This window comes from Lepidochelys olivacea (assembly GCF_965140295.1).
Source record: "Lepidochelys olivacea isolate rLepOli2 genome assembly, chromosome: 5".
NCBI lineage: Eukaryota > Metazoa > Chordata > Testudines > Cheloniidae > Lepidochelys > Lepidochelys olivacea.
In genome coordinates, this window is record NC_140415.1 from 94,308,137 (window position 1) to 94,321,540 (window position 13,404).

The window sequence follows — 13,404 nt, forward strand, 5'->3', positions numbered from 1 at the left end:
GCACCTTAGAAATGAAGCTGTAGCTCACAAAAACTCATGCTCAAATAAATTGGTTAGTCTCTAAGGTGCCACAAGTACTCCTTTTCTTTTTGTGAATACAGACTAACATGGCTGTTACTCTGAAACCTATTTTCTTGTAGGCTGTAGAGTTGCTCCACAGCTGCTGAGTTTGGCTGTCCCCTTACTCGTAGGGTGGAAATGATGGGATCCACCTAGCCCCCCTTACCACTCCCTCAATCCCTTCTCCCCACCCCCCACCCCCACCCCTGAGCTGAACAGAGTGCCCTGTAGTGGTGTGCTCAATAAGAGGTAGGCTTTCTGTAGGTATGAGGCAATCTGCACCACGGAGATTTGTCCTTTCGTGTGGGGCTTGGGTAGTGTCTAAGTCCTTGTATACGGTTACTGAAGTAAGTTCAGTTTCATCCCAATGTTTGTAAAGTTCATTGATTAGAAAGTGTTACAGATGTGCAAAATAGTATGTGTTGATGCACTCATGGAATTAAAATCAGCATGCAAGAACTTTCCCATTCCTTACTCATTCCCTACCTCAGTGTTAAAAAGTCAAACCAGGAGAAAACCAAAAAGCATGTAACTAACAAAGTTGTGACAATTCTTTACCATATTATTTTATTTGTATGCTATATACCTGCCCCCTATTTTTTTATCTATTTTGTCTTTTATATTATGAGCTTGCAGGGGTAGGGGTTGTCGCTATTTCTGTAGAGCAGAGGTTCTCAAACTGTGGTCCGTGGACCACCAGTGGTCCGCAAGCTCCATTCAGGTGGTCCGTGGATAGTTCCCTTTAAGATGCGAATCTGGTGGCCACACACGAGAGAATGAAGGGACACTCACCGAATTAGTGGCTCCATTAATTAGGTGCCTGGACCCTGGAGAAGACTCACATGTAAGGTGAGGTGGTGGCCTTGGGGGGACTAGGGGGTAGGAGGGAGGAGGAGTGGGGGGGAATTTGGGACGTGCAGAGCTGCGGTGGCCAGAGAAAGAGGAGACTTTCCCCAGCCCCTGGGCTGAAGCTTCCGGGGAGAGACGGCCCTCCTTCCCAGCCTCAGCTCTGTGGCTGCTGTGGCCGGGAGAGAATCCCGTCCTTTACAGCCCCAGCTTGGGGGCTGCTGTGGCAGGGGAGAGAGGGAGAGATCCCCCTCTCCTTCGCAGCCCAGGGGCTGCCACGGTGGGGAGAGAAAGGGCACATCCATAGCATTTGAAAGATAAGACTACTGATACTAAAATGTGAGTTGTGTGCTTTTATTTGTAGAACAAAAAACAGTTCATTATTATTAAGAGGTTTTTTACTATAGCGCTTTTATCCAAAGTGCTTTACAATAGTTAGCTAACGGTACAAACAACATTTGGAAATATCATTAAGTGGTCCTCCAAGACCCTCAGCAATTTGCAAGTGGTCCGTGAAAAGAAAAGTTTGAGAACCACTGTGTAGAGCATCCAGCACAATAGGGCGCTGATTTTGACTGGGACCCTTGCACATTACCATAATATAAATATTTGCTACTCTTACTACTGATATAGTACTATGTGCTTATTTTTACTGGGAACCACACCCTACTGTTGTCCTATTTTGAGTTTATAAATCATCAGAGCCTTGTTTATTGGGCTGGAGTTTTTCCTCATTCTGCCATACTTTGTGTTTAATTTCATGCATTAAAAGGTGCTGAAAGTTGTCAGAAGTAATTAGACTGTAGTCATGTTATCCTAGTGCCATTTACAGAGTCAAAGCTGTGTGCAAAGTGAATTTCTTTCCTCTGACAGGACCACACATCCATCTCTCCCCATCAGCTCATTGATGCAAAGAGACTGTGACAAATCAAGTTCCCATGTAATTACAGAAACTGAAATGTGCAACATCCACGAGGCAATTATTTCTTTTTATCTGTGTATTTTTTCCCTTTGTTTCTCCCTACATCCTGTTAGGAATCAAACCAGGTACGCTTCATTTAGACATTCTGTTCAGTCCTTGCACCAGCTCTGCATATGTCAAGCTGGATTCAGATATGGACATGGGATTCCCCTCTGATCTTGATGGCTAGAATCTCGCATTTAAAAGAGAATTAGTCACACAAGGAGGAAAGAATTCCCCATGGAAGCAAAACAGCCAGTTGGTTTGCATGTTAGCGCTGTTAAAGTAGTAAAGCAAAGTTTTTAAAAGGCAAAGTGAATATAAGAAATAAGGAACAGTCATTAGAAAGAAACAATTTCAAAGTGCGTAGAGGAACCAAACTAACTGACTGCAGTATGTGAGCAGGAAAGGCAGCCCAATAGCTATTCAGTCCTCTTCCTTGACCTCTCTTTGCCCTCCACTCTGATACTGTGGGTGAGAAACAATCTAATCTGGGATTAAGAAAGGGTCATTTGGCTAATGTCCAGTTAACTAAACTACTAGGGCAGTAGGTTGACTCCTATTTTAAATTAGTGAGGTTTTTTGATGGTTGCTAACTTGGGAGTTAGAGGGGTGTGATGAAGTTTCACATTTTTCTAAGCGCTATTGGCCTCCTCCCCAGTCTAGTGAGCCCCCAGACATTTCATCTGTGATCTGTTCTCACCCAGAATGTTTTTTGTTTAGAGTTTCAAGTGATGGATGGATGTGGCATAAAAACACCTACAGTATCACAGAAACAGACTGAACAAGAGAGGATTAGAAGCAACCAGCTGGCTGGAATTTAATTGGCAGAGTTTGGCCAATGTAAGTAAACTTGCCAAGATCTCATCTTTTGTTAGGTCATCTGTTTCCTCCTAGCTAAATGTATCTTAGATATTTATAGTCGTAAATGAATTATTATTCCAATTACAATCTTGCCATTTCTGGTACTTTATCAGTCATGAAGAAAAATAAGGAAAACTCTAATGTATTTTTCCTTCTGTCTTCAGATGGAAAAAATTTGGAAGGAAAACACTTTTTGTCTTTCCAGAAGAAAATAAAGTTCAACAGCCTGCCTATTTTTCAGTAAAAACAAAACACACACCCTGTCATAAATATAAAGGGAAGGGTAAACCCCTTTGAAATCCCTCCTGGCCAGGGGAAAGCTCCTCTCACCTGTAAAGGGTTAAGAAGCTAAAGGTAACCTCGCTGGCACCTGACCAAAATGACCAATGAGGAGACAAGATACTTTCAAAAGCTGGGAGGAGGGAGAGAAACAAAGGGTTTGTGTGTCTGTCTGTAGTCGTCTTGGCCGGGGACAGAACAGGAATGGAGTCTTAGAACTTTTAGTAAGTAATCTAGCTAGGTATGTGTTAGATTATGATTTCTTTAAATGGCTGAGAAAAGAATTGTGCTGAATAGAATAACTATTTCTGTCTGTGTATCTTTTTTGTAACTTAAGGTTTTGCCTAGAGGGGTTCTCTATGTTTTTGAATCTAATTACCCTGTAAGATATATACCATCCTGATTTTACAGGGGGGATTTCTTTATTTCTATTTACTTCTATTTTTTATTAAAAGTCTTCTTGTAAAACACTGAATGCTTTTTCATTGTTCTCAGATCCAAGGGTTTGGGTCTGTGGTCACCTATGCAAATTGGTGAGGCTTTTTATCCAACATTTCCCAGGAAAGGGGGAGTGCAAGTGTTGGGAGGATTGTTCATTGTTCTTAAGATCCAAGGGTCTGGGTCTGTAGTCACCTAGGCAAATTGGTGAGGCTTTTTACCAAACCTTGTCCAGGAAGTGGGGTGCAAGGTTTTGGGAAGTATTTTGGGGGGAAGGACGCGTCCAAACAGCTCTTCCCCAGTAACCAGTATTAGTTTGGTGGTGGTAGCGGCCATTCCAAGGATAACGGGGGTAATATTTGTTACCTTGGGGAAGTTTTGACCTAAGCTGGTAAAGATAAGCTTAGGAGGTTTTTCATGCAGGTCCCCACATCTGTACCCTAGAGTTCAGAGTGGGGGAGGAACCTTGACACACCCTTTAAAGAAACATTTTGTGTGGTTCAGTGCTAATGAGGTATTGTGCATTTTTAAATTGAGCTGTATAGTATACATAAAAATAGGCCATGCTAGTGATGGAAAATCTGATGGGGGAAACTTGGTTGGCTTACTTGGGATGAAGGGAAATTTATTTAAGCACCACTCACTGCAGCTGGAGATGGGGGAGCTTGTGGTACTTTGAACCTGCAGATTTAAACCATGTCAATAAGTAGTGAATGTTTGCTGTGCTCACCTGAATGAAACACCTAAATCATTTGATCTTCGCCCAGCTCTAACTTCTATCTATTTTTTCTAATGATTAAGGACTAAAGGCCCTATCCAGCAGCAGTTCCTAAAGTCTGGTCATACTGAAGATAATGGGAGAACTCCCATTGACAATTAGTTCAGGGCCTCATTGAGTTGCCCCTACTGTAGTTAAGGTGTTTTTTTTTACAGAGTATGATATTTCAGTTAACACTGGGCAACATGCAGCCCTTACTTATGTGAGTAATCTTTACTTGTGCTCTACTTTATTAGCCCCCAGTCATCTCTCACACATATTTACCCATTTGTTTCTTTGGGTGTCTTGTATTCATGAGTCTGCCACTCTTCTGATTACTCTATGTTGACATCTCATGGTGCTGATCTCCATAGTTGCACCTCTTTCTTTCCGTTGTAGTGTGAGTCACTCCCTAAGTGCTATACAGAACATTGTTTTCCTCACTCTAGTTTACATAGGCTAGAATCTATATTATTAGGCTGCAAAATGTGGTTTCTTATATATTGAGTTGTATAAAGTACAGTGCAACTTCCCACTTCAAATGCTTTGGAACAACTACAGAAGTTGTGTGAATATTACATGAAAGGCATAAGTTAGCCCCTTTAAAAAGATAATTTCAAGGTATTTAAAATATTTTCAGTGAAATTTTTACAGATTTTTTTATTAATCCTTTGGAATCCTGAAACTAATCTGTTTCCTGGCTATCCCCCCCCTACTCCCGCCCTCCACACACACACACACACACACACACACACATCCACCCACCCTTCCTGCCTCCCAGTCCAATCTGAAGACAAATTTATGACTGTAGGTTTTTTCTGAGTATTGAGATGGTGGTGGCGGTATTTTTCTTTCTTAACTTTTAGGGGGGGAAAACACTTAAATTAGTAGATGGCGTTTATAAAAATCAAGAGAAAGCTAGGACAAATATTTGGCCCACCAACATTGTCTGTGTTCCCTATAAGAGGAACTGAACTTGCCACAGTTTAGAATAGTGAGTGACCAATACAAGCGAGCAGAGATCAAATAGAGTAAACTGAACCAGATATTCTTTTCAGTAAAGTATTCCTGTAAGGTACTTTTTTACCTGTCTTGAAGAGGTTTCTCCTTCTTCTGATGATTTATTCTGGGTATTGTATGTGTGCACAAAGTTTCTGCATCAACAGGCAGAGCAGTAGCATAGACTGCACCTCTATTGATTACTGTCCTCTTAGCCTCAGGAGAACTACTTGTCACCGTGTACAGACTATGATGTTTACTGCTGCAGTGTAAAAAAAAAACAAAAAAAAAACCCTTAGCTGTTGCAAAACATTTTCCAGTGATTTAAGGCTATAGTATTCTAGCAACTCACTGTTATAATGAGCTGTGGGGTTTTTTCCCTTGGAATTTTCAGGATGTGCCCTTGAATTATTTATATCTAGAGCAGACACCTGCTTGTAACCATTTCCCATTTTGGCAGCCCTGTCAGTGACGTTGCAGCTGATGAAAAGCACTTGCCTCGCTCTTAGGACAGTCAGTGCAATATGCAAAACCATTTCTGATCAAGGAGTCTGTGCTCCTTCTTTAAATGGATAGACTTTTGGTAGTCATAGAGAGAGATGCTGTTCAGTTGTTCACACAAGTGTCTTTAATTCCAATGCTGCTGTACCTTAGTGTTCTCCTCAAAGACTGAAATTTCATGAACAAATGTGTGTGTGGAGGAAGAAAAACAAACAATACAAAACAACCCCCTTCCCCCTACACACTATCAAAAGTACAGTTCTCTGCTGGCAAACAAACAATTCTGCCTCTTTTCCCCTTCCCCTCCCCTCAACAAAAAGAAACATTACATGTTTGAGTAGATAACAAGAGGTACCATTAGGATACAGAAAATTGAAAACCTAGACTCCAATAAAATGCACACCCAGGGGAATTAGTAATGGGTTTTCCATGTTTTAGCAGAATACTTCCTTTTTATGCACCTAGCAAACAGTGTTCACAAACAACAGTGAAGAACAAAAGCTATGATTTATATTTATGGACAGGTATACATGCTCCCCTGACCTCCTGCTGCTTTTCTCGCCCTCAGCACCAGAAGCAATTTATGGAGACCAGCCTAAATAAACATTAAGGAGTCAAGGCCACAAACTGACAGCAAGGAAAATCAATGGCTCCAGAAACCAGCTAGTAGGATCAATAAAAGAGATTAGACATCACAAGCTAGTGTGGGGCACTTACAGGTAAATGTGGCTTACACTTCATCTGACAGGGTTCTCTCAGCATCAGGATAAAAACTGTCATATAAACAGAAGCACACTGAGTAGCCAGTGCAAGGTGCTCCTTAGCTGCAAACACTAACTGGTGACCTCTGAATGAAGGAGATTTATACTGGGGCTGCAGGGAATTTCCAGTTGCTTTTCCAGAGTCATCTCACACACCTGTGCATTTGCCCATAGGAATGGTTTCAGATGCTGGTTTTGCAGAGCTTCTGCTTTTTCTTTTGTTTTTTGTTTTTTTGCCTTCCTGGATTTTTTTTTTCAAATCCCTCCCTGACAATTCCCTCTCTATACATTCCTCTGTATAATCTGCTCAGGTGCATGTTATGGTGAGTCAGGAAACTTCGACTGAGTTCTGCTCATCACCACCACATTCTACCAGATTTAACTGAGGGGTAGGAAACCTCCTGTACTACAGGTCAGATGTAAACAGCACAACAACATCCCTCACCCTCAGTTTCCTTTTAGTTCATGCTGTACTAAGCACACAGCTGTGCCAAAACAGCCCTGTCATTGTTATCCAGCCAGATCTTAACTATATGTTGCACACAGGCTGGGTTGTCATCCTTTATCAAATCATGGGTGGTCAATGTTTTATTAACCACGAACCTTATATTCATCAACATGAACAGAAGATTGGGATCACTGTTTTATGACTTTTCATCCTGAAACAAAACAGATGAGCAGAACACTGGGCTGGAGTTCCAGGCAGAGCGGGTTGGGGTGCATTGGAGCCCATTTTTCCGTACCCCCCACCCCCCAATTGGCTGGGGCCACTGGTCCATTGGCCCAGTGGATAATCTGCCACTGCCTACAGCAGCATTGTTCAACCCATGTGGGATGGGATGTAGAAGCTGCAGATGGTGACTCAAATAAGGACCTCCAAGTACAAGCTATAAACACCATCCAAATCTACTCACCAGCCCGGGTAGTAGAAACCCCTTCCCTTCCTCCCTCCCTCCTTCCCTCCCATTAAAAGTCCTAGATCTCACGACCCAATCCTAGAAATGGAAATGGAGAGAAACAAGTCTGTATAGGGCAACACGAACAGCTCAAACATCATCTACAACCAATAGGCCGCCAATGCAGATCAGAGAGCACTGGCTATCAGGGAGATAGGCTGCTTAACGACTGAGAAGACACAGTTTGTATTAGCTTCTGTTTAAAAACAGATGTGAGGCATAGCCCCAGGTACAGTGCTTTGCAATAGTCTAATTATGAGATGACAAAGGCATAGATGCTGGTGGCAAGAGCTGGGTGTGAGAGAGATGGTGGACATTGCTGCTACCTGCTAACCTAAGAGCAACTGGGAATGTGACCAAGATTGGGAACTTAATAACAACCAGTACAAACAAATGCACACACTTTATCCAGGGGGCTGGTATACTGTTCCCCATCATGCAGTTGTTTGCCCCACCCTGCCAACATCACTTCCATTTTATGTGGATTAAGTTTCAGCCATCTAGCCTTCAATTTATGCCATGTTTCAATATGCTTGACATTTGAAAGAAAATGTGTGTGCATTTCCTCTATTAAAAAGAGTGACCTGACAAACATGCCTTCACATCTTTTAGTAGAACGTCGAAAATAAGCTCACTGAGACCTCAGTGCATCCATTCTGTCATATTAATAAAATCCCCAATAGCTTCAATCTTCATCTCTGCCTTCAATTCCTAGAAAAGAAATAACATGAGAGGAGAAAGAAGCATATTATTATTATTATATTTTATATTTATATTAGTCCTGTCCAATCATGATTTCTCCTCCTGCATCCCACCAGTGCTAGGCGCTGTATAGACACACATAAAGCCACAAACCTTCCCTCAAGGCGCGTACAGTATAAGTAAAGGCAGACCTCACCGAGAGGTAGAATGGTGGGGCTGTCACCAGAGACAGAAAATGGAGAGAATGCCTGGGAGAGTTGACAAGGAGATCATCTTTGGCCATGTTAAGTTTGAGTTGGGAGCAAGCTATGCAGGATGAAATGCAAGACAAATGAATCAGGAGAAAGAGATGAGAGAAGTTATTCAAAGGCAGTATATGCTTAGAAGAATGGAACTTCTGCTTCCTCTTGCAGGCAGGGGAAAGGGATGGGGAGGAAGGAAAGGTCAGCTCTGACTAGCCTCATCTACATGAATTCTAATCTTACATGTCCATATACGGTGCTTTGTTCATAGAATCATAGAATATCAGGGTTGGAAGGGACTGCAGGAGGTCATCTAGTCCAACCCACTGCTCAAAGCAGGACTAATCCCCAATTTTTGCCCCAGATCCCTAAATGCCCCCCTCAAGGATTGAACTCACAACCCTGGATTTAGCAGGCCAATGCTCAAACCACTGAGCTATCCCTCCCCCCAAATTCTAAATTTATTTAGAATTTATACAGTGGTGGTATAAATGATAGATTGTTACTGGGCTGGGACATGGGAATTGTGCAGGATATGCCCTGCAGTAAGTGGCAGGTAGGGGACTCTGGTTTGGGAACAGGATTCAAGTTCAAATGGGATTTAGGGAGAAAATAGAGGGCTCTGTCTGAAGAGTTCTATTCCAGGTAGCAGGGATTCTTATCTGTTTTGTTCTAGGTTCCCCACCTGGAGATTCTGCACACTTCATGGAGTGATTCTTCAGGACTGGACCAGGCTGGAATGGTGGTATTGGGTAGTAGTGGTGCAGAGCTGACTGCACAAGAAGGCCTGACCAGACCAGGAGCAGTGCTGGTTTTCGCTGTCATGAAATTGGACAGGTAGCTACACATCTGAGCGTGACCCAGTAGTGTGGGATCATCGAGACTGGAACAGACAGGCTGAGGAGACCCGCCCCCTGAAATTTCTTGACAACAACAGACTCTAACTGCATCCATGGGTGGGAACTGTTATGTGCCTACTTGTTCTGGATCTCAACACATTGAGCAATTAATACTTGTAAATGTAGAGTTGGTCACACTCCTGATACAGTGACTGTGGGTTTTGTGTGTATGTAATGTTTTTGTTTTTTCCTTTTCCCCTAAATGTTTCCAAGGACTCTGAGTGCCTGAGAGTGGGCAAGAGTGACCAGAGGTTATATTTTAATTTCTGAGAGGCAAAAATAGGAATATGGCTCTGTGTGTGTGTGTCGGGGATGGTGAGCCATAATTCTTTTTATTTTAGAAATGGACCCCTAGACAGATTGAACCCAGGCATTTTTGCTTCCATTGGCACCTGGCAGAAGGTTACAGCAAATCAGGTGCCTCGCCTTCCATTCCATCCCTAACCTTAGCCTGTTTGAGGTACACAGCAAAAAGAGTTCTTTCCTGATGGGAGTGTGATCGTGTGCCTAGGACAGAACACACTGTGAATGCCACACTCCCCCAAAACTGGTGGCTTACTCTACAATTAGATTAATCAAGCCAGTAACAAAAGAGCTTCTGTAGCACCACTCTGGTTAACAAGAAGCCAAACACCGTCCCCTTTCAGCATTCCATCTCTTGGCTCCCATCCAGACAAACAGGTCTAATATAGTGACAGGTTACTGAAAAACAGTTCACCATATGTGAGGTTCTACGTATCCCACATGATCAGAGGCTTACTCCCAGATCAATATGTATCTCAGATCTTACCCAATATCACGCTGTCAGCCAATCCTTAGTAAACTAAATAAAGATTTTAGTAATGAAAGAAAAGAGTGTTATTAATGATTAATAGATCATATGCATAGAAATGATAGAAGTGATGGAATTGACTGCTGGTTTGATAAAGTCTCTCTGGTAGCTTCCAAAAGATTGGAAGGGCCTCAGTCCATAGTTCAAGATACTCCTTGTAGTTGTAAATCCACAGTCCAGAGAACTCGGAGCAGAAAAGAGGCAAAATGGAGATGTCTCAGGTCTCTTTTTATCCTCTGCCATGTGCATGGAAATTTACTGTCCCAAACTAAGCCCATAGCCCCTGTGTATGGAAAGTTACTGGCCCAAGATGGAATCCAGGGTCACATGAGCATATCATATGCCCCTACCTGTTTTGCTGAATCACAGGGGGTGGCCATTGGCGCCTTGCTGTCAGAGGCATCCGCCGGAAAACCTACTGGGCAGGATGAGTTTCTTCAATGGCCCAGTGTGAGAGCCAAGTGTCCTTAGTGGGCCATCAACACGTAGCTGGATAGTCCTGATCTAAATCTATTTGGGAGTGTCACCTAGGAATAAAATACGTGTATGCTAATATTTGTAACATCAGATACAAAGATGATACATGCATATAAATGGGATAATCATACTTAGCAAATCATAACTTTTCAATCGATACTTTACATGACATAATTTGTACAAGACTTATGGAAATTGTGTAACAGCGGTAAGAACAGTGATATAAATGGTCACCTTTCTTATACATAGCATCACAGGGAGGTCTAAATTTCTGCATTGGTTTTGTTTTTGAGATCACTTGGCTACTGCTCCATGTACGTTTCTATATCTAGTGTGGTTTCAAATGTGACCACTTACCCCCAAGTCACCTTTCTTTGGACAGTGTCAGCATTCCCTTATGTTACCCTTGCTGTACTCCTGGGTGATTGATATCTATCAACATGTGTCTCACAATCTCTTGCTTCTCTGTGCGTGCTTCATACGTTTATTTTCAGTTTAATCACTTAAGTAGAAGCTAACAGCATTATGCTTTATTTAGGTGCTGCTGGCATCTATGCTGCCCCAGGAATGGTGTTCAGCTGGAATTTGCTGAAATAGCTGGCTGTTTTCAGGGGAAGATGCCGCCAGCGCTTTGAAATGCAAAACAAGAGCTGGACATGGCTAAAGCATTTCAGATATTTGAAATGTGCGAAAAGATTCAGATTACTCTTCATCTGTTGCTATCTTCACTTGATTAAGGCATAGTACTGGCAGGGCCTCAGAGACCTTTTCTGTGCATAATCTCGGTGAAGACATCTATGGATTAGGATGAACTGAAGAAATTCACCATTTAAGAAAGTTCATTTTAATTAGAGAGTGGGAGAGAGTGATCCAAGATCTTCTGTACTTTCCACAGTATGCATCCGATGAAGTGAGCTGTAGCTCACAAAAGCTTATGCTCAAATAAATTGGTTAGTCTCTAAGGTGCCACAAGTACTCCTTTTCTTTTTCCAAGTTTACCAGGCTCCTCAAAAAATTTGGAGATTGGCATCTTTTACAGCTTGATCTCAAGGACCTAATTTTCATTTACACTGAAGTAGTGTAAAGAGACCATAAAGTGGGTGTAAATGTAATTTATACTAAACTGTAATTGTGTAATTACATTTACTCTCATTTTAAGGTCCCTTTGTACTGCCAGGGTGGTGTTTCAGGGCTTCAGTGTAAATGGAAATCAGGCCCCAAAAGATCAGATGCTTATATGACCAAATCCTGCCTTGAATCTTGGGCCAAACTCTTATTTACACTAAAGTCATTTTATACCACATGAGTGCTGGAAAGAGGTTTTGGAGTAAGTGTAAATATAATTTACGCTCATTTTAATGTAAAAATGTGACCCAGCAAGCTTTAAGACTCCCTGAGCTCCGAAGGTCTACCCTAAGGTAGGTTTCAGAGTAGCAGCCGTGTTAGTCTGTATTCGCAAAAAGAAAAGGAGGACTTGTGGCACCTTAGAGACTAACAAATTTATTTGAGCATAAGCTTTCGTGAGCTACAGCTCACTTCACCAGATGCATCCGATGAAGTGAGCTGTAGCTCACGAAAGCTTATGCTCAAATAAATTGGTTAGTCTCTAAGGTGCCACAAGTCCTCCTTTTCATTTTACCCTAAGGTAAACACTCTAAGGCAATGTCTACATTAACGTTTTTTGTTGGTGAAACTTTTGTCAATGAGAGGTGTGAAAAAACACGCCCCTGATCAATATAAGCTACTCTGACAGAAGTGCCGGTGTGGAAAGCGCTATGTCGGTGGGAGATGCTCGTTGGGGGTGGTTTAATTATGCTGATAGGAGAGCTCTCTCCTGTCAGCATAGAGTGGCCACACAGGCAGACCTTACAGTGGCACAGCTGCAGCAGTACAGCTGTGCTGCTGTAAGGGGTCTAGTGTAGACATAGCCTAGACTGCTACAAACTTCAGTATGGCATGTCGTTTATCTATCACACATCAGTCTTATGCCAAGTTCACTGCACCCTAAATCAAACTCATTTGCAGCGTGAAACCATGAAACACAGCTCTTCTCCCATACTTTCCCTTTCATTTCAACAGTGTTGTCTGTCCTACATTTGAAGAAGTCTGAGTTTCACTCAGATGTTGCCTGAATTTTCATGTTCAGATTTCCTTACACAGTTAACTTTGTGTAAAAAACCCGCTTTCCCTGTCTCATTTTTCACACAGCTGAAAAATGTGGATCAGTTCAAGTATTTGGTCAGTACTATTTCAAGTAGTGGTTCCCTTGGTAAGGAAATTTCCTCCAGAATTACTAAAGCCAGCCAGGCCCTTGGCCAACACCGAACAAAAGTCCTTAACAAACACAACTTTAGTCTTTCCACCAAATTGAAAATCTATAGTGCAGTGGTTCTAACATCTCTTCTGTATGGATCTGAGATGTGGACTCTTTATAGACATCACATTAAACAGCTTGAGCAATTTCACATGCGCTCCCTCCGCTCAGTAAAGAGCATTGTCTGGCAGGAAAGTGTGACCAATATTAAGGTCTTTGAAAGAGCAAACACAACGAGTATTGAGGAAATGTTGCTGAGAGCACAACTTAGGTGGACTGGACATGTCATCAGAATGTAAGACCACTGTCTCCCAAAACAGATCTTGTATGGGCAGCTGAGTCAAGGCAAAAGAAAGAAGGGTCATCCATATAAACACTTCAAAGATAATCTGAAGAGCAGTCTCTGGTGGGCTGGCATCAATCCCAAAGAATTTGAGCAAATGGCTCAGAATAGGATTCACTGGTGGTCTCTGACAAGATCAGCATGTAACAGATTGGAGAAGGATCGACAAATTC

The 13,404-nt window shown here is 42.2% G+C and overlaps 1 long non-coding RNA gene across 1 annotated transcript; it reads left to right on the forward strand.

Annotated features, from left to right (window-relative positions):
• Positions 1-1,687: 1,687 nt before the first annotated feature.
• LOC311520316 lies at positions 1,688-11,019 on the forward strand. Its single transcript, XR_014711553.1, has 3 exons — positions 1,688-1,882; positions 2,591-2,710; positions 9,043-11,019. It is a non-coding gene; the product is annotated as an uncharacterized lncRNA (long non-coding RNA).
• Positions 11,020-13,404: the final 2,385 nt, after the last annotated feature.